This window comes from Amborella trichopoda, chromosome 4 (genome assembly GCF_054954075.1).
Source record: "Amborella trichopoda isolate Santa Cruz 75 chromosome 4, AtrichopodaSantaCruz75HAP2 v2.0, whole genome shotgun sequence".
Taxonomy (NCBI): Eukaryota; Viridiplantae; Streptophyta; class Magnoliopsida; order Amborellales; family Amborellaceae; genus Amborella; species Amborella trichopoda.
The window spans coordinates 13,020,812-13,048,418 of record NC_142339.1 but is presented as its reverse complement, the minus strand read 5'-3'; the positions used below and the strand labels follow the sequence as shown (position 1 = coordinate 13,048,418).

At 31.1% G+C, this 27,607-nt stretch overlaps 1 long non-coding RNA gene across 3 annotated transcripts; it reads left to right on the top strand.

Moving 5' to 3' along the window:
* The first annotated feature begins 3,957 nt into the window (after positions 1–3,957).
* On the top strand, positions 3,958–15,549 carry LOC148782306 (uncharacterized). 3 transcript variants are annotated; one of them, XR_016053232.1, is made up of 3 exons: positions 3,958–4,069; positions 15,052–15,151; positions 15,238–15,549. It is a non-coding gene; the product is annotated as an uncharacterized LOC148782306 (long non-coding RNA). The 3 variants fall into 3 exon arrangements; XR_016053231.1 differs by having other exon boundaries at positions 3,958–4,117; XR_016053230.1 differs by lacking the exon at positions 3,958–4,069 and having other exon boundaries at positions 10,801–15,151.
* Positions 15,550–27,607: the final 12,058 nt, after the last annotated feature.

Below are 27,607 nucleotides of genomic sequence, written 5' to 3'. Positions count from 1 at the left end.
TTATAACAAAATTTGGAGGTGTATCATAATTGGATTGTTTAAAGTTGAGACCTTATAAAAACCACACCCTTAAAATTTTGGGTTTGGGCATAAAGGCCCAGGGCTTTAAAATGATTCTAAAGAATAAATAGGGGTGCTTTGGTCAATAATGTTGGACTTAAATTAAAGGTTGAGGTGCACAATGGTGTGGGTGGCGAAGGTTAGACTGGTTTCTCGTGCTGGTCAGGGTTGTCACGCATTTACCGCTTCTTATTTTTGGGACTTTGCGTATGCCGTTTGTGTTAACAAGACCATGTCCTTCCCCCCCCTCCCTCTCTCTCTCCAAGACGTTGTTTAGTAGCGGTGGCAATGGTCCTTGATCCGACTCGGGATTGACCGGGTATATTCGATACGGGTCAGGTGTGGATCAAGCATTTGGACACAGCGGATTGGGTTTGGGTTCAAAATTTGTACCCAAACACTATAGGGATCTAACTTTGGATCCAACTGGACTTAATCGTACCCAAAAACAGTTAGAGATAAATTATTTTAGTTTAAGTTTTATTCATTTAGGTGTATTAATGATCGTATATAATTAGAACTATAGTCATTTTTAGCTATTAAACGACAAACCACACGATGTGAAATCTAATAGAGAATGATTGTGACCTTGTTGCCCGTAGTACAAGTGTATACGATGCTAAAAAAAAGGGCATTAAAAAAGAAAAAAAAAAAAAAAAGCTCACAGTAAGGGTGATAATGGACCTGAGACCCGATGGGGTAGACCCGAGACCTGATGGATACGGGTATGGGTCAATTTTTTGGACCCGACGAGTCGGGTCCGGATCCAAAACCTGGACTCGATTTTATTCAGGTTTGGGTCCAAATCCAACCGGACCTAATCGATACCCGACCCGTTTCCTATTGTTTTGTGATCTCTCTTTCTCTAAAACGTTGTTCAGTGATGCTTCTCTCTCTCTTTCTATATTCTCTCTCTTCTTTTGTTTTTTTCCTCCACCTGTTTTATGCGTTGGAGATGTAATAGAAGTTTTAAGGCATTTGTCTTCTCATTCATGAATCATGATGCGTGTAATAGAACAAGTCCAACCCAGTTTGAAATGTATAGATATATATAGCTAGCAATTATGATTGGATTACATGATTTCGTTTTTGTCAAAAGATTTCCTACCCCGGGGACTGGACTATACTATTCATTTACCCCTCGAAAATAACACATTCTAAGAGTAACTTTAGATCTCAAATTTTGGGATGTAATATTTACATACTATAAAGCTCATCTCAATAAAAAAAATTCTGAAATGATCTCCCTACGCACTAAAAAAAATTGTGTCAAGGTTGAATATAGATAGTAGAGGTAGATATGTGTCACAAAACTAAAAATTCAAAGTTTTTTCTTTTGAAAATAATCATCTATCTAATAGTTCTTATGTGGTTCCCTAAATTTTGCACACACACTCTCTTCATCTCAATAATCAATCCCAAAAAAAAAAAAAGTTCAATTTGAACCCTAGATATGGTCAAACTGAGTCCCCTCCAAAAACGAATATAGACCATTCATTTTATGAATTTCAAGATCTTAACCTTTATAAACTCAAAATATTTTATTTTTTAACATTGTTCATCTAATGGTAATAAAGCCATCTAAAAAAATTGGAAATGAAAAAATCCTTCTAAGGCCTAGATCTAAGCATCTAATCAAAATGAACGGCCTATGTTAATTGGGCTAAAAAAATACTTTTTAAGTTGTTTTTTCATATTTTCCTTTTTTGTGATTGTTTATTGGAATGAAAAAAGTGTATATTTCAAATTTTAGATCAAACAAATGGCCATAAGATGGTTTTTAAGGTTGTTGCGTCATATTACTATACAATAGTTGCATGATATCATTGCCCTAATATATATAGGTTTTTTTTTTTTTTATGTGAGTCTATACGGAGAGGGCTCTTACCTTTGGTAGGAATGAAGCCTAGGACATAGCATTGCAAATCGTGTAGCGTTAACCAATTCCAAGGCTATTTTCCTATAGATCATATAGTTAACAATTATGAGTGGATTACATTATATTGTTTTGGGGAATGATTTCATGCAACGTTGTATAGTAGTATAATGCAACCATCTTCAAAAACCATGTTAGAGACATTTGTTTGACAAGAATTTTTATATGTACACTCTTTTCATTTTGAAGAACAATCACAAAAAAGAAAATTTTGAAAAAATGCTCTAGAAAGTTTTCATTCTAGCCCAATTAATATAAGCCATCCATTTTATTGAAATGGTTAGATATAGGCTTTAGAAGGATTTTTTTTTATTTCCAAAATTTTTATATAGCATTATCATCATTAGATTAATAACGCTAAAAAATAAAAAGTTATTTTGAATTTGTTAAGGCCTAGATCTTGAAATTCACCAAATGGATGGTCGAGATTCATTGTTGGATGGGTACTAATTTTTACCGTATCTAGGGTGCAAATTGAATTTTTTTTCTTTGTAGGATTGATTATGAGGATGAAGAGAATGTGTGTGCAAAATTTGAGATTATACAAATGTCAAAAATATGATTTTCTAGATATGTAGTTGCATTATACTACTATACAACCGTTGCATTAGATTATTTTCCTATTGTTTTCATTGCTATATTTATTAGCTTAATGACTAAGGTTACTTCTTTAGCCCACACAAGCATCATGTTTGTTGCGTGTGTACATGAAATAGAGAGACTTGTGGGGGTAGTTTGCCAGCTGTAGCTCTCCAAAAGATAGAAGTTTAAGCAGTTGGAGGTAGAAGTCTAACCAGTTGGAAGTGCTTTATATATATATATATATATATATATATATATATATATATATATATATATATATATATATATATATATATATATATATATATATATATATATATATATATATATATATATATATATATATATATATACCATCAGGCGAATATTTATTTGGAGACAAGGTTTTGAACATCTTTTTGCAGAATGTCTTTAGCAGCTTTACAATCGGTGCGGATAAGAAAATGTTGATTTAAAATATCGGTCTGGAATTTACAAACACAGTGAATAATGGCAAGTAATTCTTTTTTGACAGTAGAATAATTTTTTTGGGTTGGATTCCAGGCTTTGGAAGTAAATCGTATTAATTGTTCTTTAGAATTAATAGATTGTTTTAACATACCATCTAGTCTTAATTCAGAAGCATCACATTCAATTATTTTAAAAGCTGTTGAATCAGATAAAGTTAAACAGGGAAGTTCTTTGGCTTTAAGTTTAAGTCGTTGTACATACTACTGCACCAACAACATCAGAAGAAACTGTCCAATCAAACAGTCCCTTATTTGACGACTTCAGCCAAAGACCCGATGCTTAACACGGCCCGACAGTCTGGCCCGATATGATCTAATATAATCTCCAGATCGATATCTCCACTATTCGCTAATATGACCTCACCATCATAAAGAAGATGCCTCGACAAGAAAGATTCTCTTCTTCATAAAGTGACAAGACATCTCAATAGTAAAGATTCTTTCTTTATAAAGTGACAAGACATCTCAAAAGTAAAGATTCTTTCTTTATAAATGACAAGACACCTCCAAATAGTAAAGATGCTCTTTTACCCCATTTGATCGATGTGACTAATTTGGGGTCAAATCATAGTCACGCTTCTACCGACGTGGCCTCTTCTCCTTCTTCGTTGCTCACACGTACCGCCACTATTTCGACAACAAAAGATTTGTCATCGCATCCATCACCATCCTCAACATCTGGCTACTCTCTGCACCTGCCACGTATCCCTCTTCATACGACAACCTTATCCCCAGGTTCATTCGTCGCTACGCTAACGAACCTCAGCCACAAGCTTTTCTTCGTTGTTACGCTATCAATCTTCAGCCACAAGTTTTCCTTCGCAGACCATCTATAAATACCCACTCTTGCAGATAAAGAAGGCAGACTGCATCAAGGACACAACAAAGCAACAGCAGCAGAAATTCTCAAGCTCTCATATGCTCTCTATGCTCTCTCATATTCTCTCTTCTTCTTCTTCTTCTCTCTTTCTGTAGACAGTAGGTTAGTCATTTACATCTACATTCAGTCATTTGTACATCGCCAAAGTCGGTAACTTCCATATGACTTCTTTATTTTAGAATGTGTGATTGTAATCTATCTTCCTTACCTTCCTACTATCCTTCTGAGTGGAAAAAGTTTGCAAGTCTCTGTATATGTAATCAGTAAGTTATGCAATTTAAATTTGTTTTTACATTCAAAATCTGTGACTATACTCATACTTCGTGGATCACATTTGATATATCTTTGCTTCCTGTTTTAATTATCCTATTTGTGTTTCTATATTATGTTACTATTCTGCAACAATTAATAACTTATAACTCTGCAATTTTTTCATATTTAAGATAAATAATGGTAACTACTTTTATATATATATATATATATATATATATATATATATATATATATATATAAAAAGCACTTCTAGCATATGCGGATAGAGTCAAGCTGCTAGTAATCACTATCCGCATATGCTAGAAGTGCTTTATATATATATATATATATATATATATATATATAAAGCACTTCTAGCATATGCGGATAGTGATTACTAGCTGCTTGACTTATATATATATATATAGAAATGGCAATGATTTCATGCAACCGTTGTACAATAATATGTTGCAATAACTTTAAAAAATCATCTTATGGCCATTTGTTTGATCTAAAATTTGAAATATAAATTCTTTTCATTCTAATGAACAATCACAAAAAAAAGAAAAAATTGAAAACACAACCTTGAAAGTATTTTTTTAGCCCAATTAATATAGACCGTTCATTTTGGTGAAATGCTTAGATCTGGGCCTTAGAAGGATTTTTTTCATTTCCAATTTTTTTGGATGGTTTATTATCATTAGATGAACAATGTTAAAAAAGAAAAAAAATGATTTTGAGTCTATTAAAGCTAAGATCTTAAAATTCACAAAATGAATAGTCTAGATTCATTTTTGGAAGGGACTCATTTTGACGATATCTAAGGTTCAAATTAAGCTTTTTTTTTTTTGGGATTGATTATTGAGATGAAGAGAGTGTATGCAAAATTTAGAGTCATACAAATACCACAAACATGGTTTTCTAGAAGTATTGTTGCATTATACTATAATACAATCGTTGCATTAGATCATTGCTCTATATATATAAGTAATGACTCTATGAGACCCTCCCACCATGTGAGTAGGATCCCAACAGATCATCATTAAATTTTGATACAGATTTCTAGAAAAGTTATGCTATAGGTGTGAGATTTGGGTGAATAGGTTTATTGATAACGTTTTTACAGATCTGTGTCAAAATTTAATGGTGATCCTTTAGGGTCCTACTCAAATGGGTGTGGGAGGGTCTCATAGTATCATTATATATATATATATATATATATATATATATATATATATATATATATATATATATATATATATATATATATATATATATATATATATATATATATATATATATATATATATATATATAGAGAAAATTCTGAAAAACGCCTATGGTCGAATTTGAATAGTGGTTCGCCCGCAACGGCGCTAGTAGAGCCATTGCAGTTTTGCATGGTGGAATCCCGTGTTTTTTGTGTGAAAAATTGCCCTCAACGGACCTCTACCGCAGCGGACATAACAGGTCAGTTGTGGTCATTTAATCCACGATGTCTAAAAATATATAAAAATTATTTTCAATAATTTAAAATAACCAAATTACCCCCATCATTTTTCAGGGGTATTTCGATCATTTTCAATTTTGGAAAATATTTTTTTATACTTTTTAGAATTGCGCCCTATTTTTTAGTACACACGTCTAAAATTTTATTATGATCGATTTTTAAAAAATGCACTAAAATTCATATAGTGATATGCATTTTGAACCACATGATGAGAAGATCTGACGGCTGGGATTCTACCTATATTAATATTCAGTATAGCTACTCAACTATTGTTACCTTTTTTCATATATATATATATATATATATATATATATATATATATATATATTCTTGGGTCGGGTCCAATCGGCTCCAGATGGATCCGTTGACTTCAAGTCCAGTTGGGGCCAAGTCCAGGACCGATAACTTTGGGTCTAGTCGGGTCCCATAATTCTTTTTTTGGGTTCAAGTCCGTCCCTGTTGCCATAACTAGTTTGAGCATAACATTTAAAATAAAATTTGTTGAATGTTGGGGCCCACTGTCGTCTATGAGATTTCACATTCAATAGCCAAAAAAAAAAAAAAGTTTGTTATATCATTGTATAAAAAATAAGTGGTCTTATAGTATATTATCCCATTAAGAAATCTTAACTAGGAAAGTCTACGTTTGGAACTGAGGTTTCATGCCAAGTTGGATTGCATAGGGAAAATAGGGGCAATTGAGTTTTAAAAAGGGTTCATGTATCTGTAATTTATAGGATTTTAGAGAGCAAGAAGGTTGCTTGCCTTATAAAGTTTTTTTTCTTAAAAAACTCTAAAATGAAATATTATCCTAATATTGATTTAGAACATCAAATTTTAGAACAGTAAAATCTCCTCTTCTTTTTTTTCCTTAAATACTCTCCCTGTCAATCTAAAGTAATCCCCTAATCTCAAATTAAAAAGGTACTCCTTAACTAGGCCTTATATATGAGGTAGTAAGTGTATAGCATGTTCCTACAGAGCATGAAACACAATTTACAAAGCAAATTATCTTATTGAGTATTATAATTAATGGAGGACATGTTCGTGAGCGTCGATTTCTTTGGTTCGAAGCCTTGCTTGACTGACGCCGTGGATGAAACACCCTCCCCTCCCGCCTATCTCAAGCATTTCTGTAAAGGTATTCTAAAATTCCTGTCTTTTTATGAAGTACCTGCTTTATTAGAATAACCCCAAAATTTACAAAAAGATATAATTTTCAAAATTTACAAAAAGATATAATTAATTTTTCGAATTTAAAAATAGTCTCATATATATGTATATATATATTTTACACTCACTTTTTGAGTGTATAAAGTTTATTTTAATTTATACTAGTGAGATTAAAGTACGTAGGAATCAAATAAGCGATCTCACAAATAATTTCATAAATATGTTATGGATAGTCTCTAAATACGCAATAATCCTTCACATAAAAATTACGTAAATTCGTTTCAAAATATCTGCTTTCAAAAAAGTAAAAAATAAAATAGATATTAGAGTAACACCAAAATTTATAAAATATATGATTTATTTTTTGAATTTAAAAATAGTCATATATGTTTTACACTCATTATTGAGAGTATAAAGTTTATCTTAATTTATATTAGAGAGGTTAACGTACATAGGAATCAAATAAGCGATCTCGCAAATAATCTCATAAATATGTTATGGATCGTATCTAAATATGCAATAATCCTGCACATAAATAATTACGTAAACTCGTTTCAAAATACCTGCTTTCCGAAAAGTAAAAAATAAAATAGACATTAGAATAACACCAAAATTTACAAGAATATATGATTTATTTTTCAAATTTTAAAATAGCCTTTTATATATATATTATTTTAATTTATACCAGTGCGATTAACATACCTAGGAATCAAATAAGCGATCTCACAAATGATCTCGTAAATATGTTATGGACAGTATCTAAATAAATAATAATCCTTCTCATAAATAATAACGTAAACTCCATCCATGAGAATTTCAATGCATATTTAGATGTAAGTTTTATATATAATTTGTGCAAATACGCCATCCATAAACACTAATGTTTTTGACAAATAAATTGTATGACACTATTTCCTATGGCATAACAATAAATACACATATATAAAATTATATTTTTTTACTCCATATTATTGTCACTAGCATAATTATTATTTTACCATATATTGTTTAGTATGAAATTATTTTTTCTTTTTGTATAGGATTTATTAATAAGTAACATAACATATTTATAGGTTACATGTTATCCATAATATTTCCATTGCGTTTGTTTTCATTTTAATAGGGCCTCAAGAAAATCCATATTTTCAAAACATAGCTTTCTAGACATATTTGAAAGGAGAAAACATATTAGAACTCTATTGGCTTCCACTGTAATGTACAATTTTATAAAATTTCAAATCTTCACACAAATCAGTAGTTAAAAAGAGCCCCAAAGGTTTCTTATTTTTAAAGAAAAACCATTTTGTGTTTCATTCCAAAACCCTAAGTACAAAATGTAGTAATTGATAACCAAATAATGAAATTAATAACTTCACCAAAAACAAAAAAAAAATGATATTATCAACTAAGTTCCATAACAAACCAAGTGTTACATAAAATAAATTCTCAGTAGGTTTAGAAAAATTAAATTAAACATAAATTAATAGAAAACTTCAACAATAACTGTTGGGTTGGAAGTCTCATAAAGCCCAACATATAGAACTGGAGACAAAGCCAGTACTTAATAAAAGGAAAGCCAAAAAGGGAAAGACAAATCAAGGAATGGTATTGAAGCATACCAACTGTTGGCAAGCTTTTGAATTTACATATGCAACTCATTAGCCTTTCTTCATCCGTTCCTCAATTTCAGTGGTATGACATGAATTGCTCTAGTGGTTCAAGTGGACCACCTCGCCGCATTGACGACCCGACTTGTTGGGCAACCAAATTCATGTAAAATCATTAACAAGTTACACACACAACAAAAACCATGTTAAAACGTAACAATAGACCTATTAAATCATTCAAACAATAGATGCTTAGAGAATCATAGAAAAGTTGAAGAGAAAAATGTATATGCATGATAAAAAAGAGGACCTCTTGTTTATACTAGAAAATATAAACAAGGAATTTGGTTCCCACATTCAGTTCGGGTGCAAACGTGTCAAAAGAGTGGATAGAGAGGGTCCCATCAAATTGCGTTTTGGGTGAGAATCGGGTCACAAGGCCATACCTCGCTCGGACCGCCGGTAGAGTCAGCTTTCCACACACTTATCTTTGGAGTTCAAGAGATTTTGAAATACTTAATAAAGAAAGGAGGGGATTTATTGAAGGACTTTAGAGAGAGAGAGATCAAATAAAGCAATAAATGAACTAAGGAAAGCTAATATGCATGAATGGTGTTAAAAAAAGCTAATAAATGGTAACAAAGAGGATAAAACAAGGAAAAAAATGATACTTGAGGTCGGCACTCAGAGTTGGTGCCGGTTCAAAGTAGAATGTTGTACGGTCAATCCCAGTCCTTTGGGTTTTAACGAGCAAATGAATTTAGGAGGAAGAGGATCTGGAAGGTTTGATTATCCCGACCGCTTTCGAGTTAGAGCGTAAAAAGCTTAGGTTCCAAGTTCGATTTTAGGTCGGGTAGAGTTCGGGTATGGTTCTGGATCAATCTGGATGAGGTTACGGGTATATTATGAAAATTTTGGCCTTTGGAATCAAGGTTAAGTGCTTTATTTATAGGCAAAATAGCCTTAAAATCACCATTGGATCGTTTTTTGGTGCAATCTGGGCCCTTCAAATTCCATCGCCATTTGCACTAGCTTTGGTGCCACCAAAAATGGTGCCCAATCTGCTTTAATTACCAATAAATGACGTTAACATAATTAAATGCGATATAATCACGTGATTCTAACTTAGATACAACTTTGTGGCCGAAATGTCGGAAGCCCAATGTTATTGCCAGTGGCGTTGACGGTTGTTGGACATGCTTCACCACAAAATGTGTCATGTGTCATCTTCTGGGCGTTCTTCCATACAGTTCATGGACTAACCAGAATCCGTTGCACTTCTAACAGCCTTTGGCATTGTTCCAAGCTACGACAGTGTCAGTCCACCGTTTGGGCCCCATCGTATGATCGACAACTGATTTGATGTTTTTTCGACGAATTTGAAAATGACACGCCCTTCCATTTTGACATTTGACATGTCAATACCTGCCAACATGTGTCAGTCCATACTGACATGTGACACAGGTCTGTATATCCAGGTTGTCTTCAATTTGACTGTTAGAGGCATCGCGCAAGTCTCAATAGCGTCGGCACCACTGGTAATGACGTCATGACTTTTTCTCTCCATTTGTGTTGCCATGTTTGACTAGAGTGTCGGTCAATCTATGTCTCCACTAGCAATGGAGCCAGAACGTTTTGATTCTAGATTGCCTTCACCTTGGTAGTCCTAGGTTCTTATTTGCCCTACCTTGATTTTCAGATGAACACTTCAATTTTTTTTGCTCTGCCACGATTTGGGGTTTGTGGGAGCCAGTTTATAGATGGGCCAAGATAGGTATGAATGGTTCAAGTTCAAGGATATTTTGCTTGGGATATTTTGTTCTTCCATAGTTTCCTTGATCGGGATTAGAGCGTCTACACCTCGATATACTTGTATATGATAGGAGTTAGGAATCTAATTAATTATAGAAATCTAATTCAAGGTGGAAATATTTTTATAATATTGTTTTATTTTCCTACTTTTTGGCTTTGTCATTATGTAAAATTTTGTCTATCCTTGTTTCTCTTTCTCTCTCATACGTATTTTACTCTCTACATCATCTCTCATGTCATCCTCTCTCCTAAACTATCTCTTACCCCTATCTTTCTTTAACTATCTCTCGTAAAGCAAGTTGTTTAAACTATATATATATATATATATATATATATATATATATATATATATATATATATCTCTCACACACACACACACATTTACCTTCCCATTTTTCGGCTTTCAATTTATTTTAAAAATATTTTTTTCTCAATTCTCTCTTTCTCATGTTGTCATCTCTCCTAAAATCTCTCATGTTTATCATTCTTTAATCTTTTTACTCTCTCAGTAACTTAGTTTTCTCTTCCCATTATATGCACACAATAATTCTAATAGTTAAAACTCTCCCCCTCTCTCATCCACATGTATTTCTCTCTCATCTAGTTTTTCTCCATATCTTTACAAATTTTTTTGTATCTCTCTCACCTTCTCTCTCACCCATTAATTTTAAAAATCTCTCTCTCTCTCTCTCTCTCTCTCTCTCTCTCTCTCTCTCTCTCTCTCTCTCTCGTCTCCATATCTATGTCTCGTCTCATCCTTTCTAAAATCTCTCAATCTCAAAAAATAAAATCTTTTATTTTTAGAAGTTTCCCTCTCTATATCTCTTTCCACCTTTTCAAGGAGTTTATCTATACACATTCTCCTTGATAAAATCTAGTTCTCTCTAAGCTCTCTCTTTCTCTCTCTAGGGGCCATACCCAACATAGGGTTATCTTTCTCTCTCTTAGTGGGTTCTAAGAAGGGGGGCATACCCCAAGTAAGAGATCTTCTATCCCTCTTTAGTTAGTTAAAAAGAGGGGCATGCCCAAGCTAAGAAATCTCTCTCTCTTTCTTGATTAATCTCTCATCTCTGTAAGATCAAGCTAATGGGGCATGAGTAAGACTAGGGCATTCGAGCATTAAGTAGTTGGTTTTAGATCGAGATCCATATGGCTTTGAAAAAGTCTTGTTATACATAGTAGAGTCAAAAGACCGAGTACCACTAGAATGAGGAGACTCAATGTAGGGTGTAATAAGCCCGTTGAGATAATCTCCAACAATCTTTTACTTTGTGTTTTGCAGTATTTTTCCTTTTATGCTTTATTATGATCCCTTATTTCCATGAGTGTTATGTTCTTCATGTTCCCAATATCAAGTTTATGCAATTCTATTTGTATAATAAAAGAATTGTTAAAGTAGCAGGAAGTGAGAGTCCTTGGATTATTTGTGTTACATTTTGTTTATTCAATGAAAGGTTGTAATTAATGGTAGCAAGAGAAAACCATTTTTATTTGTTTATTTGTGTACTTGTACATTGCAAGAGAATTTTATTATACTTAGACCATTGTGAGTGATCTAGTTGGTGAAAAATAAAAGAAAAAATAAAAATTTTAAATTTATATACACCATGCTAGATCACATTGTCCAACTTTCATTGGTATCAGAGCGAACTCTACTTACTGCCCTATTTCTTTTATTTTACAAATTTTGGTGAGTTGGGAATGAGATATAAGAAAGCCAAGGACTTTTATGGTCAAGTGATACACTTCCGAAAGAATTACTGGCTCAGTCAAGCACGAAGAATGCACTATGCAAAATCAAGTATTATTGTCATTTTGGAGCACTGATATGCACAACATAATTAGGTATTTATTTGAATCATACTTAATGATATTATGTGCTTTTGAGAGTAGAATCTACCTGCAAAATTTCAGTAGGAGATCCTAGGGGAATTGAGAGTTATGGACTCACCAATAAATGGTGTCAGTTTTGACCATGCATAATCCAAGAACTTTCTATTGAGTCCCGTGAATTTTTCTACCAATCGTATGATTATATTTTTTACCTGAAATTTGACTTCAACACATCAAATTGAGTCTACTTGCAAATAAAAATAGTTTCATGAAGAAAATCCTTGTGGTTAGAAAGATATAGTTATTTAATTGAACGATGAGTAAGTGATGTTTTTTGCAATGTAAATGTTTCAATGATTTCGAAGTCATGATTTTATTTCTATTCATAAAATACTGTTTTAAGGCCCTTATTAAGTTTCTGGACATTCATTTTGAGTCTAGTCTCTTATAAAAATTATTTGAGAAAAATATCCATGAGAAATAAGGAATAAAATTTTTTGATTAGAGAGAGGTCATCTGGTATTTTTACAGTTTGATGTGTTTCATGGAGATGTGAATATTTATATTTTTTAAGTCTACTTAACATAGTGATATGATACCTGTAAAAAGATATTTGTAGACTTTTTTGTGTCTAATTTCAAACAAATATGGTTTGAAGGAAACCCCTTGTGGGTAGAGAGAAAATACAATTTTACTAGATAGTGTTCATCTTAGAATTTTGAAGTAAGATATATTTTGTGCCGTGAATGTCACTTATTTATTTATCAAAAAAAGTATATTATTTGAGATTCACATCATCAAGTTATACTTGGTTTTGAGTCTAGTTTTCAACAAAAAAATGTATTGTGAATTGAGAGAAACAATATTTCATTGAGAGGTGCATAACATGATTTTCTACTATGAAAACTGTATTGTGACGTGAATGTCGCTAAAATCGTAGACTTACTAAATGGTATGATTTAGGAATGGAACTGAGCACACTGTTGTATTTTTTAGTCTATTCCAATAGTCCAAAAATATTCAAAGATAAACTTTTTAAGAGTTGAACGATATTATATTTTTATCATGGGATGCTCATCTTCTTTTCTGCAGTAAATTGAAAGATGTGGCATGTTAATGCACATATAGGTATTCATCATAATGAAGCCTTTTTGGGCTCATTCAAAAGTTTCATAGTATGCCATGAGTATGGTTTATAGTAAAAACTTCAGAGAGAGGTAATACAGAGTTGGCGACATATGATACTTTAAGTGAAGAGTGCTCAATCTGGGAATTACAGAAAGAAGAAAAAATACAATACCTATAAAAACATCTTGGTTTCTATTCATAATGAAGCGATGCGTAGAGAGCCTTAGTGGTAGCATAGAAACACTGTGATCAATGGGAATATCAAGATTCTGATTTTTGGTGTGATGACATGAAGAAGAGTATTTCTTCATATATGTAAGGGAGAATCCATAGGACAAAGTGGTGGATGCTTCATCAACATGTAAAAGGTGATGATTGGGTGGTTCTTCATCAGTTGTGTACTCTTCCAATATCACAAATTTTCGACAACAAATAAAAGTAAAGAATCAAGAAATCCTAGGTACCACACTACATGGTTTTGAGGTATGAAATTTATCCTACATTACATAGTAAGGTCATATAAGAAAAGGTGATTCAATAACTTTTTTGTTTTATATACGTCTTTGATTATATTTTAGCTGTTTTGTTTATGAATAAATATAAAGTGTATAGATATTAAGTGATAGGTGCTAACAAATTTGAAAGAGTCAATTTTTTAATACCTTGTGTTTTTATGCCTCAGCGTGCTTAAGTATGAATTACTTAATGTAGTGATACACATGAAGATTTAGTTTAATCAAGGACTATGAGATTTAGTATCAAACATGAGAAATGGGTGTGGCTCATTTAAATATGTAAGCACGAAGGGAGTCTTCCGATGGAATGTGGTCTTAGTAATCATCCTCTCAATAATGTCCACTTATATGATGTGTTGTATATGATAATGAATTCATGATTAGGTATCCATATTTGCCAATAAAAAGTGTTTTGTCAGGTTTTGATAACCATTTCTTTGGTCATGATTTATTTTGAATAAAATTATAAGATGAACTTTATAATTTGTTTTTGTGGCTATAAACATGATTTGGTAAGTAATTAAAGGTGAATGCGATAAAATGATTTAAGAAGACTAATTATGTATTTTAAAATTTAATTGGATCACTTGTGAAAAAAAAAACCTAAGTTAATGGATATGGTTTTGAGAAAACTCCATGGTCTTGCAAGGTCCACTAAGTATTTAAAAAAGTTTTAAACCACCATGCTATTTTCTATCTATTATTTGTGAAAATATACCAAGTCAAGAGTTTTTTATATAAGGAAAAACATTAGGTCTTGAGAGTATTCGATGTACATGTGAGACACTGTCATTAATCTATGCACTGTTTTTAAATACCCACATGTCTTTACTCATGTTTTCTTAGTACTGATTATGTGACATGTTTTGAGTTCTTTAGAATCCTCGATTACCTAAGACCATGATCCATATGGTATGTCATAGGATGGCCATTTTGTTAGGATTCCTTGACACATGTTGTGTTGATTAAATAACTTGATTTGTATGAATTTGCAACCAAAAAACTAGTATGGTTGAACCTTTGTGGTTTGAAAAATGGTTTAACATTTTTACGAAACCAATTGGGCATTGAGTTACTATTTGGCATGAGACTTGTTATACTACCTCATGACACAGGCATGAGAATGACGAGATAATAATTTTTACGTGTTATGTTTGAGTTGGAGCAGTTAATCCCACAATTATATTTTAGCTACTTGGATATTCAAATACAGGTATCATATTATGAAATACCAATATAAACTCAATGTTTCAGTGAGAGCACCTGCTTGTGTTTGATGCGTTGGCCGGAATAACAATATATTGTTCACCCATGGAACCAGGATGCGTGACACTAGTTATATGGCTACAAAAAGGTGCAACTTGATTGAAGAATTGCATTAAGCCCTTGAAGATACGACCCCATGCGATTATGGTACATGATGATCTTCTGTGAAAACAGGTCTATGATTCGTGATGTGACATGAAAGATGGAGTACGACCACGTTCGAGATAAGATCCGAGCAGCAAAGAGAAATATGCAATGTCTCCATATATCCTTTGTGACAGGATTCATAGTGAAAGCCATGATTAATGTAATAAGACAGAATAAGTGAAAATACTTGAGATATATATTGTAATTGGGGGATGAGAATGTAAGGAAGAGAGATTGTAAAGCCTCTAAAGGCTAAGTCGGAGATGTTAGGTTTATGTGGCCTTTAAAGGCCGTATTGTTAGTCCCAATAAAAAAAAATCCACAAATAAATAAATAAAATCTATAAACAACTTACTTGGATCTATCTTTAAATCACACGAGGGACTTAAGGTTCCATATCAAAGCCTATAGACCAAACCATCAGGTGACAGGCTATCTTGAGAGTCCTCTTTGGTGATGATTCACTTTGGATGTCCCATTTTCATTATTCTCTCTCTTATCTTTACTTGAGGGGTTAATCTCTTTTTATAGAGAACCATTTGGTTTGTAACTCTCACATTCATGGTCTATAGGAGTTGAGATCCAATTATAACTCATATCTTAATTCCTTTAAATGTAGCTATCTAGGATTACCAAATTGTCACCAAACAGTTAATCCTATGTAATAAGCTAAACCCATTATTAGTGCATTAATGACTCACATAATAGGATGTCGTACAAGCATTCCTATAATTTGATATAAAGATATTTAAAAATTAAATGATTGTGTACAACTATATTATAGAAAAACAATTCTTACAAGGAATCCAAACATATCACTGGGTTTTCCTTCCAGTGCAATATCCTTTAAAAGCTCTAAAATGAATCTTAGAATATGGTATTGCCTCATTTCAACCACATGGGATTTCACATATACTATATAATATATCTTTTGTACCATTATTGAAAAATAAATTCTCAACAGAAAAAGGTCTGAAAGGCCACATTTCCAACGCTTATGAGAGCTTGTATGAGCATTTTATATAGTGAGCTATAAACTCAGTGGGAATATGTTCATTGTGTGGATCATACTTAGCAAATGTGATTTGTCGATACTCTGACTAGGCTCGACGTGCTAGGCCAGTCGAGTTGGGAAACCCAAAGTACCGGGGCATAGAATGAAAATCGATAAGGGTTTAGTGTGTTAGCCCTTGATGAGGGCAGAGAATGCCTGAATGAGAGCCGACAGACTATGTGACCATTGTGTATAATGATTGGTCTTTAGAGGCACGACTAAAACCTCATTATAGCACCATCACATGACATGTACATAAATAGTCATATCGAGAGAGCAATCCACCATTGGGAGTGATGTACATATACGAGATATTACCCATATGCATCATGGAGCCGTGGTTGCAACATGTCTGAAAGACCATGGATTTGCCTTTAGGGGAGAACCTGAAATCCATAGATTGGGAGTACATCCCTTAGCCTATTAGCTGACTTTGGTAGATCAATCATGAACAAATGGGAACCATTGGGTTAGTTTGAGAAAGCTAGTGTAGATCGTGGTCCACAGTTGAAGGTGGATCTCTCCAGTATATTGATAATTCTTAGACCTATACGGATCTAATTCCCATAAAAATGAATTAGTTTTAATTAATTTTATGTTATATGATTTTTAGAATGATTATTTGAATTTTTGTGAATCTCTTGATATTTTATTTTAAGATAAAATCATTTTACAGTATTTTAAATAATCAAAGAGAAATAAAATCTTATTTCTAAGAATTATTTTAATAATTTTATAATTCATAAATATTTGAGAGGACCCATGGAGGCCCACCATTGTAATATGTGTGGGGGGCACATAGGCCCCCATGGGTGGCACACCCCACTTAGTGGGGGTACTTTTTATTTTCTAACCTTATGAATCAAGGTAATCAATTAAATTAAAATTTATGGAAAGTGTTTTGTAGATATTTTAATTAAAATGAGAATAAAATGGTTTGTGATTTAAGGAATTTTGATTATTCAAAGATTATGTGAATAAGGGATGAATATCCATAGAAAAAAAAGTATGAGTAATATTGTATTTCTTTGAATATTTGATGGGAATATGTTAGGAAATGGAGGATAAGGCTCTAACACGTTTATTTGAATCTTAATGGTGGATCTAAGGAATGGATGATGCACATCTTTCACCCAGCAAGTCTCATTAGATCAATGGTCTAGATTTGACATCACTAAAGATAGCAAATCCCAAAGCATAAAAAAATCTATAAATAAATATTCTCCCACCTCATAATCTCCACACCTCTTCTAATTTCTCTCTAAGAGCTCTCTCTCTCTCTCTCTCTAAGGGCCACGCCCCTAGAGTTATCTCTCGCTCTCTCTCTCTTACTGAGTTATGAAAAGGGGAGCACACCCCAAGTAAGAGATCTTCACTCATTTTCTAGTTAACTAAAAGGGGGGCTGGAAGTGTTACTCCTTGGGATTATTTGTGTTACATTTTTGTATATTCAATAAAAGGTTGAAATTAGTGGTAGCAAGAGAAAACCACTTTTATATGTTTATTTGTTTACTTATTTATTCCGAGAGATTATTGTACTTGGACCATTGTGAAAAATAAAAGAAAAAAGTTAAAATTTATATACATCGTGCTAGATCACGTTGTCTAACTTTCAAATACAATACCCGTTAGGAGATGCGAGTTAGTATAAGTGGAATGCCCAAAAAGAGCACGGGATAGGCTCAAAATACTATGGTTGGAAGAGTAGTGAGAAAAGATATGAGGACTTATGGTTTCACTGAGAGTATGACCTTTAATAGAACATAATGACAGACCAAGATTCGTGTAGCCAATCCTAATTTATTAAGAAAAGACTATGATGATGATGATGTATAGACCTACTTGATTTGAACTATTTTTGGAGTCTAAAATTTTATAATTAATCATTAGAATTTTTTACACCAAAATTACATCTTATGATAAAATTTGGTGGTGCGCCTTATTTTGATTGTTTAAGGTTAACCACACCCTATAAAAAATGGCCTTGTGATTGCAAAAAACACATCATTGATCCCTAAAAGAAAGTGAGTTTTTTTATACGAGAATACATTGATTATCTTTTATGTGAGAAATTTACAAAAAAGTTATGTTTTACTGATTGAATCTAAACAGGAGTTTCATACATTTCATATTTATACTCAAGTCGAGATATTTTTTAGAGCATCATGTACATTTTAATTTAATATATTTTGCTATGTATTGGATTAGGTCAATTTTGGTATATCCTTACTTCCTATCATCACAAAACTCTAAATAATATTTTTACAATAATTCAAAAATAACAAATTATGGAAATACCGTTGAGTACTCAAGGGTATTTTTATGATTTTTTTAATTTAATTTTTAAATATTTTTATAGGTATGTGATGGTGAGAAGTATGAATGCACTAAATTTGAACTTAATATGATGTATAAAAAAAGATACAAATAAAATATATTATATGCTTTAAAATTATGGATTTTTAGTGTAAAATATGAAATATAATAGACTATTTTTAAACTTTAAAGATGAAAAAGGACTTTCAAACACCTTGCTTTCAAAATAAAATATGCTTTCCAAAATAACTTGGTTTTATTTCAAATCCCTAAAAAATAAGCAAAATGACGTTGTTTTTTTATGGGCAATTCTATAAAATTGGCATGATTTTGAAATATCCATCAGTTTTTTACATCCTAGAAAATTATGCGAAAGTACCGTACCTTGAAAACATTAAAACTTGTTTAAGAAAAGGGTGCGGTTTTGTATAGAGCTGAGGCTCCAAATGATCAAAGTAAAGTGCATCTTCAAATAGTATCGAGAAATATCGTTTCAATAGTGGAAATATTTGTGATAGCTTAAAATATATTTTCATCTTTAATTATAAAATTTAAAGTTTCAAAAATATGTAGATCGAGCAAATCTTTGAAAACTTAAAAATCTTGAAATGCAACAGTCCAAAAATGCATTACAGGATGCACTATTTCGAAAACTTGAAATCAATTTTTTCTCATGTCCATGCATCTTGATGTCGAGATGATCAATTTGAGGATATTTGGGCATCAAAACGCCCTCTTCTAGTGAATTTTTTGAGGTGGGCTCTAATTTGATTGTTTAGAACCTCGGCTCTATATAAATTTTTTCCTTAAGAAGAAAATAAAGTAGAGTGGACATAGTGTTTTGACATATTAAAAGTTTTATATTAAAATAAGCAAAAATTGTCAATTATATTAACAACGAAAAGTGTTTTGTGCATCAATGGACACACTTGCACATAAGCATCATTTGCCGCTGATATATCCATCTTAAAGTGGATGTGGAAAAATGGTGGTCCCACCACAACATAAAATATATGGTGTGAAAAATAAATAAAAAATTTATTTCTTTGCCTTAAAATTAATTTACTTTTGTGTAGTGGAGATTCTCAACCTCTTAACTTTTTGAATCCAAAATCCATTTCTAATATGGATTTTTGAAAGAGACCATCTATAAATAAATTAGTAGGTAGACTCATCAAAACCTTATCCTATTATGAATTATTCACTATTTATATATTGTATAAAACAGTAAACATGAATTTTTGAATTATTTAATAATTCAATATAAGAAATCTAGAAATTGCTCAAAAACTATTTTAAGAAGAAAAGTTGAATAGTATTACAACATTAAGTATTTATACAACATTTTAGATTTCTTAAAAATAAAGAAATTATTCATAAATGTGATTGAAAGCCATTTCGGATTCAAAATCTAATAAAATCAAATATTTAAAACATGGATTTTTTTTATATTACCCAAAAGATTTCCTACTTCAGTAGGAGTATACTATCCATTTACTCCCTCGGGTATAACACATGCTAGAAATATTTTTTAGATCTCAAAATTTGGGGCATGTAAACTTTCAATACTTAAACTAACATCAATAAATAAATAAATAAATAAAATCCAAACTATACTCTCTATATACTAAAAAAGTAATGCCAGACCATCCAATTTTTTAAAAGCTAAATATAAGTTCCACGAAACTCAAAATTCAAGTTTCTTTTCTTTTGAAAATAATCCATCTTATGTGGTTTCCAAAATTTGAAACTAAAATAGTCTTTCTAAATAGGTGTTTGAAATGAGGGAGTAGATGCACAATATTCTCCTACGGGAGCATAGTATACGTGCTCTTTATATTAAATTTACCATATTATACTTTAACTTTAACAAAATCACAATACAATATTTAAAAAATTCATCATATATAATTTTTGGAAACGTAAAAAAATACGACTGGATTTATTCAAGCAATTAAAAAAAGGAAGAGTCTATAGTTTCAAATCTCCTAATTGGGTGCCGTTTGAATAGAGCCATGGCTCTAAACAGTCAAAATAAAGCGCACCTTTAAATAGTGTCGAAAAATTTGGTTTCAATACTGGAAATCTTTGTGATAGCCTTAGAATACATTTTCATCTTTAATTATTAAATTTAAAGCTTTAAAACTAATGTAGATCAAGCGGATCTTGAAAATTGACGGTCCAAAAATGCGTTACAAGATGCTCTATTTTCAAAACTTGAAATCCATTTTTTTCTCATATCTATACATCTTGATATCAAGATGATCAATTTGAAGACATTTGGGCATCAAAACCACCTCTTCTTAGTGAACTTTTTGACATGGGCTCTAATTAGATTGTTTAGCACAGTGGCTCTATATAAACATTTTCCTTTTAGAAAAGTCAGCATAATTTACAAAAGAATTTAAAAATTCGTCATGATAAACTTGGAAATTGGTTAAAAACTATTTCAAGTCACGGAAAATTTAGTTGGGAAATATTTGATTTTTTTATATTTTGAAATTTCTTAAATGAAAGAAAATGAGTTGTAAATGAAATTTAAAAAGAGCTTCAAATTCATAATTTGGAGATATAAAACATTTTAATAGTGGGCTATGATTTTAGTGGCGAAGATAGCATACTTTTGCTTTAGACATTATAAAATATGTAATTTAAATTGCGTGAAAACATTAATTGTTATTCACGATATTGGTGGAAATATCAATCAAGCAATACAATCATGGATAGTATGCACCATTTACATTTATTTTTTACAACATTTTAAAAGAGGGTGTGGTTTCTATAAGGCCGAGGCTCTAAACCATCGAAGTAGGGCACACCTTCAAATAGTATCGAAAGATGTTGTTTCAGTACTGAAAATCTTTGTGATGGTCTGAAAATTTATTTTCATATCTAATTATTAAATTTGAAGTTTAAAAAATAGTGTAGATCGAATAGATCTATAAACACTTAAAAATCTTAAAAATCGACGGTCTAAAATATATTACAAAGTTTACTAGTTCCCAGACTTGAAATCCATTTTTTTGGCCATGTCTGTACATCTTGAAGTTCAGATGACCAATTTGAGAAATTTTGGACATCAAAACAACCTCTTTTAATAAATTTTTGAGGTGCACCCTAATTTGATTGTTTAAAGCCTCACACTTATATAAACTTCATCCTGAGAAAAACTTGAAAAAGAAGAAAGTCGTAATTGAAGTGTTTGGGTGTTTTGAAGAGAAATGAAATCATGAACGGCTAGTTGCTATGGTCGTGGACATACAAGAGACTAAATAAACCAAAAAACATGTAAGTGGCACACACATAAAAGAATGAAACGGTTGCTATGGGGAAAAAGTAATTTGAATCCAAAAAATCAATATTAAATTTATTTTAATCCATAGTTCCACACTCCACAATAAAATTAACAGCAACATACTTAACATAGCACTCTCTCTTTACTTCTAAGAGCCAAGGTTTTAAAAAATGGATCCTTAACCCGGATCGTCGGTTTCGATCTGAATCACAAGATCAAGTATTAGGATCTACTTTAGTAATGCATGTTAGATCTGAATCACAAGATCAAATATTAGGATCTACTTTAGTAATGCATGTTATTCATTTGGTTTTTCTCCTCTACACTGTTGTCTTTCTAAAGAGGCCTCAATCAACATTTTGAGTTTCTGAAAATCATGAAAATGACGTTGATGCAACTGGTGCTAAATATTCCATGGCAAATAAAGTTTAGACTGGGTGGTTGAGAATATATGTCGTTGTTTAGGCTAGGGCTGGCAATGGAACTGGACCCAACGTAGGGCATGACGATCGGACCTAACTCGGATTTGGGTATGGGTCAACCAGGTCCATGCAAACCCAACCCAATATTGTCATTATATATAATATTTTTATAATATTGAATTAATATTTAAATAAATATAACTATATATTTTAAATTATAATATTTAAATAATACATGTATTATTTAACATAATATTTAAATATAATATTTATTTATTTTTGGGTCGGGTCCAATTGGCTTCAGTCGAGTCTAGGTCCAGTCGGGTCCGTGTTTGAGTCCGATAACTTCGGGTTCATTTGGGTTCAGGTCTGGCCGGAATCGGACTTTACCCCGACCTGTTGCCACCCCTAGTTTGGGCACAACATCCAAAATAAAATTTCTCGAACATTGTAATGCACTTTTATCTATTAAATTTCACATTCAATAGCCAAAAATAATTGTGCCTTCTTGTACGAAAAATAAACATTAGAAACTCTTTGTGTAATTAAGAAAGTCAGTCCATGTTTTGAATTGACGTTTCATGCCAAGTTGGATTGCATATGGAAAGTATGGAAGCCTATTGAGTTTTAGAAGGGTTCATATATATATATAGGAAAACACTACGCAACACCTATAGGTCAACATGAATAGTGATTTCGCCTACCCCAATCATCGTCCAAAGTTCATCGCGTGGTTACGGTTGTCCAGTAGTATAAAGTTCAGCATGTGGTTATGATTGTCAAGTAGTATTTTATTTTTTATGTATTTTTCTAAAAGTTAGAATTACTTGAAATTTGGAAAGTGTATACATCCATAATTCTATAATATAAGGTTACATCCTTATATAAACTTTTTTTTCCATATATATATATATATATATATATATAATTTTGGAGAGCAATGGATTTGTAGCTGGGGAAGAAGGTTACTTTGTAAGGTTTTCTTTTCTTAAAAACCCCTAAAAAGAAATGATATCCTAATATTTTAGAAACTCAAAATCATTTTTTTTTTAAATACGCTCGTTGTAAATCTAAAAGTAATCCCCTAACCTTAATTCGAAAACGTATAATAAATGAGGTAGTACGTGCATAGTGTATTCCTATGGAGCATGAAGCAAAACAATACGTCTTTGTATATTAAAATAAATGGAGGACAATTAGTCCGACGGCTTAATCAGCTGTCATGGTTGCGTGCCGTTCATGTGCGTCTTTGTTCTGTGGTTCGAATCCCAGTTACGCAACTTTGAAGGTGGGCTCCAATTTGATTGTTTAGAGGCCTTGGCTCTATAAAAAGGTATTCTAAAATACCTTGCTTTTTTTGTTTCACTGCTTTTTTTGTTTTACTGTCTTATACATTATATATTGTAAAATAATTAATTAATCAATTACTTTCTTGATACGCCTGGACTCCATATAAACCGCACCCCTTTCTAAAAAGGTGTTCTAAAATACCTTACTTTTTTGTTTCAAATACTTGCCTAAAAAAAAAATTAATACGATTAACACAAAACGATATAAAAATAGTCTTGTATATTATATATTATAAAATAATTAATTTCTTGATACTATTTGCAAGTAGACTCTAATTTGATTGTTTAAAGCCTAGGCTCTATATAAACCACACCCATTATATAAAAAAACATAATACGATTAACACAAAAATTTACAAAACGATATGAAAATAGTCTTATATATATTATATATTGTAAAATAATTAATTTTTTGATACTATTTGCAGGTAGACTTTAATTTGATTGTTTAAAGCCTAGGCTCTATATAAACCACACCCATTATATATCGTACATATTTGAGAGTATAAAGTTTATCTGAACTTATATTAGTAAGATTAACTTACCTAGGAATGAAATAAGCGATCATGCAAATAATTGCGTGAATTTGTTATGGACAATATCTAAATAAATATAAAATAATCTTTCTCGTAAATAAGGATCATATTAGGGTACTCAAACATATGAGTATTTTTTTAAAGAAAAAGTTTACATAAAGTTGCAACCTTAAAATATAGAATTAAAGATGCACTTCAAAGATCCATCGAAAAAGGTTGTTTTAATGTTGAAAAACCCTCTCATTGATTATCTCAACATCGAGATGTATGAATATGAAAAAAAAGAATTTTTGAGTTCTAGAAATAGTGCATATTGCAACACATTATCTAGACCGTCCATTTTCAAGATTTTTATATGCTTATAGATCTACTTGATTTTAACCATTTTTTATGTTTATAATTTTATAATTAGCTATGAAAATAGATTTTCAAATAATCTTAATAAATTTTACACCAAAATTATATGATATGATAGAATTTGGGGGTGTGTCTTAATTGGATTGTTTAACGTTGCAACCTTATAGAAACCAGACCATTCTTATTTTTTTTTGTACTCATACACCCTTGTTTTGTATACAAACTTTGGTAGTAACAAGCTTTTTATAATTAAAAGGGGTAGAATAGATATTTCTACAAGAAAGTAGTATTTATTATTAATTAAGAAACAATTAGTGCTCTTTATAGGTGATATAATTATCTACTATACTTAATAAATGCTCTTCTTTCTATTCAAAAATTCAATTTTACCCATATTTATTTATATAAAATACCTCATGGCAAAAATATTACTACATGTTACATGGTGTCGTACGGGTCATGTGTGTCCAATCTGAGGTTCTTGACTTTGACCTCGTGGATGCATTTGTTTCTACATCCTCCCCTTTTTTCTCCTTCCCTCTCTCTCTTGCTTCCCCATCTTAGTCTAAAATGCCTTCCGTTTTGCTTTAAATACCTACTTATTAAAAACATATGCTAGAACTAACATCAAAATTTACAAATTATATATTGTAAAAAAATAAATACTAAAATTATCAAAATTATGTGATTTATTTTTTTAATTTAAAAATAGTCTTATATATTATATATTGTACATATTTTACAATCACTTGTTGAGAGTATTATTTGAATTTATATTAGTGAGATTAACGAGCCTAGGAATGAAATAAGCGATCATACAAATAATCGCGGGAATTTGTTATGGATAATATCTAAATATGTAATGAGTAATGATCATATGAGACACTCTCATACCTATGTGTGTAGGACCCCAAAGAATCACCATCAAATTTGACATAGATCTCTAAAAAAGTTATCGCATCAGTGTGGGACTTGACTTGTTTAGAGATCTGTGTCAAATTTAATGGTGATCCTTTGGGATCCTACACATATGGGTGTGGGAGGGTCTCATAGGATAATTACTCTATTAAAAAATCTTGTACAAAAAGAAAAAATAATTTCACACTAAATATATATAGTAAAATAATAATTGTGCCAACAAAATAATATGGAGTAAAAAATATAATTTTATATATGCGCATATTTATTGGAGTTTTTTTTAATATTATTACTAACCCCAATGGCCTATGCATGCATCCTTAAACTCCTAAAAGTCATAAAATTGGACCCTTGCATGCATAATTTTATTTTATTTTTACTTTTTATTTTTTGTTGTTGTGCCATATTTAAGCTTTCACAAAATATTGTAAGAAGGAAAAAGTTTATATAAAAATGCTACCTTATAATGTAGAACTACGGATGCCCCTAAAAAACCCATCGAAAAAGGTAGTTTTAACGTTGAAAAACCCTTTGATTGATCATCTCGACATCGAGATGTATGACTATGACAAATAAAAAAATTTTAAGTATCAGAAATCGTGCATTTTACAACATATTATCTACCCCCTCCATTTTCAAGATTTTCACATGTTTATAGATCTACTTGATTTTAACCATTTTTGAAATTTAAAATTTTATAATTATATATAAAAATAGATTTTGAGATAATCCTAAGAATGTTTTACATCAAAATTACATACCATGATAAAATTTAAAGGTGCACCTTCCCTCTACACCTACAGATGCATCTGTATGCAAATTGCACCCTTATAAGAATTATCGTTATTTATTGTTATGCCATAGAGAATAGTGCCGGTCAATTTATTTATCAAAAAAAGTTGAAGTTTTTGGATGTTGTATTTGCACAAATTACATATAAATAATTAACGAACTTACACATAAATATGCCCTTTAAGCTCTTATGGATAGAGTTTAAGTAATTATTTATGTGGTTATCTTAGGATATTCATACATATGAATATTTACTTAATGTACTAAGCATTTTTAGACTCTCAATACCTTTACCCCACCATGCAGTAATATTTTTTCCTAGGAGTATTTTAGATAAATAAATATGAGTAAAGTTGAAATTCTTGATAGAAATAAAAACATTTATTAACTATAGTGGATAATGACATCACCTATATGGAGCACTAATTGTTTCTTAACCTCTAATAAATACTACTTTCTTATAAAAATTTCTATTATGTTATGAAAAGTGTCGTTACTAAAATAAAATTGTATCACAAAACAAGGGTGTATAAGTGCAAAAAATACTAAATGTATTAAAAAAATACTCAAATGTATGAGTGCCCTAATATAATCCTTACTTATGAGAAGGATTATTACATATTTAGATACTGTCCATAACATATTCATGTGATTATTTGTGTGATCACTTATTTCATTCCTAGGTATGTTAATCTCACTAATATAAGTTCAAATAAACTTTATACTCTCAACAAGTGAGTGTAAAATATGTACAATATATAATATATATAGTATTTTTAAATTCAAAAAATAAATCATATCTTTTTGTAAATTTTGATGTTAATTACTTTACAATATATAATATATAATACTATTTTCATAATGTTTTTGTAAATTTTGGTGTTAATTCTAATAGGTGTTTTTTTAAGCAGGTATTTAAAACAAAAAGCAAGGTATTTTAGAGTACCATTTTAGAAATATTTGAGGGGTGCGGTTTTGTATAGAGCCGAGGCTCTAAATAATCAAATTAGAACCTATCTTCAAATAGTGTCGAGAAATGTGGTTTCAATACTGGAAATCTTTGTGATAGCCTTAGAACATTTTTTCATATCTAGTTATAAAATTTAAAGCTTAAAAAATAGTGTAGATCGAGCAGATCAATGAATACTTGAAAGTTTTGAAAATTAATGATCCAAAAATGAATTACAAGATGCACTATTTCCAAACTTTGAAATCCATTTTTTTCTTATGCCCATGCATCTTGATGTCGAGATTATCAATTTGAAGATACTTGGGCATCAAAACAACCTCTTTTAGTCAAAATTTTGAGGTGTGCTCTAATTTAATTGTTTAGAGTCTCGGCTATGCATAAACATTTT